This window comes from Panthera tigris, chromosome B4, assembly GCF_018350195.1.
Source record: "Panthera tigris isolate Pti1 chromosome B4, P.tigris_Pti1_mat1.1, whole genome shotgun sequence".
Classification (NCBI taxonomy): Eukaryota; Metazoa; Chordata; class Mammalia; order Carnivora; family Felidae; genus Panthera; species Panthera tigris.
Genome location: NC_056666.1, coordinates 125642528 through 125647466, shown reverse-complemented (window position 1 = coordinate 125647466; position 4939 = coordinate 125642528).

Below are 4939 nucleotides of genomic sequence, written 5' to 3'. Positions count from 1 at the left end.
ACAGCATTTGAGATCCCCTGTGACAGACATCCTGGAAGCCAACCTGTCCATCCATCTCCTTGATTATGTGGGGCCAAAAATTCCATATCCCTTCCCCACCCCATGCTTTAAAAAAATTCTTTTAATGAGTTTGAATTGAGTTTATGTTACTTTCAGGGAAAGATTTGTGACCAATACAGATTAACTAAGCCATGAGCCTGATATCTGTAGCCATATCAGATATTAGCACTGAAAGATTCATTTATTCATGTGATCATTCAAAAAAATATCTATCAAGGGCCTACTAATTTGAGAAGATATAAAAATAAAAAATAAAAAATAAACACAAAGAGTATCAGCAAAATCTTGTAGAGAGCTCTATATCACCTAAGTCAGCCCCAGCCATTTTCTCTGCTATGCCTGTGCTGTAGGAGACAATAAGTTTCTTTTCAGTGGATGTCCAGGCAGAGAGTGAATGGCCATCTGGCAGGAGAAAGATGCTATAGATATTTTCAAGCATTGGTGGAGAACCAGATTCAATGAGTTTTAGGGTTTATTTCAATCACAACATTCTAGGGTGGAGGTTTCCATGTCCTTTACCCTTTCCATTAGAGAATATTCCCAAACCAATTCTGATTCTGTCCAGTCCCAATTTATGGAATGAAGGTATTCTGCATGGCAGCACACAGTGGGTGAATAATGAAATGGTGGATAAGTGTTATGTGGGAACCTCCTTTCCCCATTGCTTCAAGTTTCCAAGTGGAGGGACTGCCATTAGAGTAACACTTTTGCCCTCTTTCACCAGAGGAGGAGTGCCTTACCTGATTGGTGGATTTAAGCTGAAGTCAACATCGTCAGTTTCATCTTTCTCCCTCTCTCTCTTTGGGGGCCAGAGGCTCACAAAACATTCTCATCAGCTCTAAGCAGATCTGTCCCCACAGGAGAGGCCTACGTTTTGGGAATTAAGTTCAGTACTGGGAAGCATCAGCAAGCAATTTGGCCGGATCTAAGCCATGCTTATTGTTTTATCAGCAGTAAAGCTGACATTTTTATCTCCATATGCCTGACTCTTTGGGGTTTTTCTTAATTAATTAGAATTCGGGTAGGGAACAGGGGTGTCATCTATTAGTTCCCTAAATCCCAACAGAATTCTCTTACTTGTAGATGAGTCCCACCCACCTTGTTGGCCTCATTCCACACTACCCCCTGCCCTCCTTTTCATCCTCCAAAAACTATTAGGGTGCTTGTCATTTCTTTCATCTTCTTGCTATTTCATGCTTTTATGCCTTTGCTTGTATTATTCCTTCTGCTGGCATATCTTCTTACCCCCACCCCACTGCCTCATCAGCTAATGCTTATCCATTATCTGTCCATAATATCTCATCTCAAGGAACACCTCACCCAGGAAGTCTTCCCTGGCTGGCACCTTCCCACCACTCCAGGCTCAGTTTGATGAATACATCTGCCATATTGTTTTAAAATGTCAATCTCTCACTGCTAGATTATGAGCTTATTGAGGTGGCTATGACCTTATTATTCATCTCCGAATCCCTCAGAATTCAGAACCTTTTGCAGAAGACATGCATGGTAAATGTGTGTTAAATTGATGCATAAACTCGCCAATAGTGGGTAATACCCATTCCTGAGGCTAGGCAGAACTGGGAAGTGTATCTATACCAGTCAGAGGTCAGGAGCAGAATGAAAGTTATAGCCAAGGAGACAAGGCCAACCATTTAGTCCTCAGGGCAAGGCAAAGCCAGAAATGACAAAGTGAACGGAAGTAAAAACAGACAGGTGGAAGAAGAGGCTGAAAAGGGATGCAGTACAAGGAATGGACCAGGGCAAAGAGTACATAACTAAGGCTGTGAAGGACAAATGAGCCTGGTACTCATCTATTACATGGTGCCAGGTGCATGGTCAAGGGAAGGGATAGAAACCCCTAAGATTGCAGGTAAGAATTGGACAGCGGAGTGCAAGGGAAAGTCATAAGAGCAGAAGAATGTGGAGCCTGGTCCTAGCTGTGCCACAAAATACTCAGGTGAGCTTGGACAAATCACTTCCTTTTCCTATGAAAGAATCTCCTCATCTATGGACCTGAATAGCGTGTCCTAGATCACTTCTCTCTTCTCTTCCAGGTCAAATGTATTGTGATTCTTCAAATACTATTCCATAGTATGATTGCAGAGGATTCCTCTATTACATAAATAATATTTAGTCACCATGTTATCCTTTATATTCAATCAATCAAAAGTACTACCTGTATTTTGATCTCAGTTCTGAAATCAAGATTAGACTGAATTATTTCAATTCAACTATAAACATTACTATAAAACAACTATAAAACATTTACTGTGCTATAATTTTCTCCATTCATTGAGTGCATACTTCTTGTTCTTCTCTGTGCTTGGCACTATGATACTCTCTGTTCTGAATGAATTTATAATCTAGTTGAAACAACAAGATTAACATCTTCAAAAGATTAAGAGAAAAATCCAAAAGTCCCTTTTATAATTTAATGCTAAATTATGTGTTAAAGACTCCAAGGAATTAACAGAAATGAAAAGGATCAAGAGGGTTTGAAGATATCAGGGAAGATTTCCTGGAGGAAGTTGCCTGCAAAGGTGAAGAAGACATAGATAGGACAAGGGGGGATCAAGACAGACAGATGGATGAATGAATGGATGATGGATGGATGGAGGACATTCTTAAGAGGCAAGGAAAAGCAAGAACTTAAAGATGATCATGAATTTGCGTGGGGCTCACTATGGAAACCTGCTAGAGTAAGAACAAGGAAAAGTGATGGAAGATAATATTGCTTGTGCTTCTACTGTATGCTGGGTGCTTGTAGCTGAGATGTCTGGTGTCTGCACTCCACAGGCCCTCTCACTAGGAATCACCCCCATCCAGAGCTGAGGGGGTGTGCCTACAGAGGGCTATGTTTATACTATGGGATGGGACACTGGGCCTAAACTCAGTCAATCCAATTCTTCTCCCAGAAATACGGCATTGGACACAAGGAAACTGAACAGCACTTTCTGTGGCAAGACTGGGGTGTAGAAAGTTCTAGAGAAAGGGTAAAGAGTGAGAGATGGAAGGGAACCCAGGAAAGCTAAGGACGCCAGGCTGCAGAGAACAAAGAGGAGAGGACATGCACAGAGGAAAAATTGGGACATCATAAACCGATTTGGTGGCCCCTGGGGATGAGGGATGTGCCTGGATTCTGAAAATCCAGTTCCTAGTTCCTCTTCCTGAAAATTCTGTACTGTATTTCCTGTTCCTTCATTTCAGCTGAACCAGTTTAAGTGGCTTCCTATTCCTTATAATGAAAAGAGCCTTGACTATGACAGTCTGTCCACAAACGTTTTTCCCACTTAATCCTCCCAACAATTTAATGAGATAGGTATTATTCCCACATTGTTAATGTGGTTATCAAGGCTTAGAGAGGCAACATCACCTGCTTAAGCGCTCAGCTTAGTAAGTAATTAAACTGGGATCTGAACCCAGGCCTGTCAGCCTCCAAAGTCCTTCTACTTCACCACACACTGTCCTGAGGGACATTTCACAGTATCAGAATCAACACATGATCTCAAGAACACTCTCTCTGTAACCTGCACAAAACATCTCCACTTTGAGGAGTATGCTGTGTTTACTCACAGGCCAGTTCAATAACTTTCCATAATTCTGAGATTCTCCTGTGGTGGCCTAGAAAGCCTATTTGAAATACACTAATTCAGAACTTATGAAAAGTCAGACACTGTTATTTGTGACTCTTATGGAGTCAGATTCAAAGCAATCTTGTTCTCTGAGAATATCCAGAGTCTAGTGAATAAAGAGAAGCTGGTTAAAGTTAGTGGAATTTTTCCAAACCAAGAAGATTAAGAATTTCCTTAATTTGGGGGGTCATTCATTCTAAGCAAATTCCATGGTAGCCATGCCTAATTCCTATATTTTAATGACCCATTACAAATACACCTTCTTCATTCAGTCTACATTCTAGTCAGACTCAACTCTTATAATCCTCTCAAATACCATATTACTCCAACCTCTATGCCATAATATGTGTGAAAATTCATTTCCTTCTTCCTGTCCATCTGGAAAATATCCATTCTTCCTTCAGGATTCAGCTAAAGAGTCACCTCCTCCACTGAGCTGTCCTTGGCCACTAACTCTCTGCCCCATGCAGGTCAGATGTTTCCTCTATGACCCAGAAAACTCTGACCTTAACTCTCATCCTTCTATGTTGTGATTGTCTCTTTGCTGATGAAGGAAGATTTTCTCCCTCCCATGCTGAAACCATGCCCCTTAGGGTTAGTAAGGTTGAAACTAGCAGAAAAATTAAAGCTTGTTTTTCAGAGAACTGTATTTCCATAATCACCTATTGTGTCTTTTCAAACCCTACTAAGAAATGCACTAGCTGTCTCTGCAGAAGCCTGGATTTAAGGTCAACTGATATGGTTCCAGCCTGTGAACAAGCAAGGCCCTACATTCTTTACTGGGGATAATGAGCCCAAGACCCCATCCAGTTTATAGTGGCTCTTGGAGCATGCTCATAGTCCCTTCCCTTTGTCCTAAGATAACTTCCTGATGTCAGGGAGCTGAATCTTGCCTCATTCTGACGTTAAGTCTCCACCCCAAAGTGAACATAGGATGTATGTCACATATATGTTTGTTCAATGTTCATGCTCTATCCTTCCTCATGAGCAGTTATGTTTCCCTGCACTTTTCATCAATATGTATGTAATCTTGGGGTTCAGTTGGTTAAATGTTCAACTCTTGATCTCAGCTCAGGTCTTGATCTCAGGGTCATGAGTTCAAGCCCTGCATTAGGCTCCATGCTGGGCCTGAAGCCTACTTAAAAAAATGTATGTAATCTCAACCTCTATGATTATTTAAAAAAAAAAACAAAACACCTTGTTCTTTACTCCTGCAAGGAGGCAGATTTGAGACTTTCCCTCCTGTC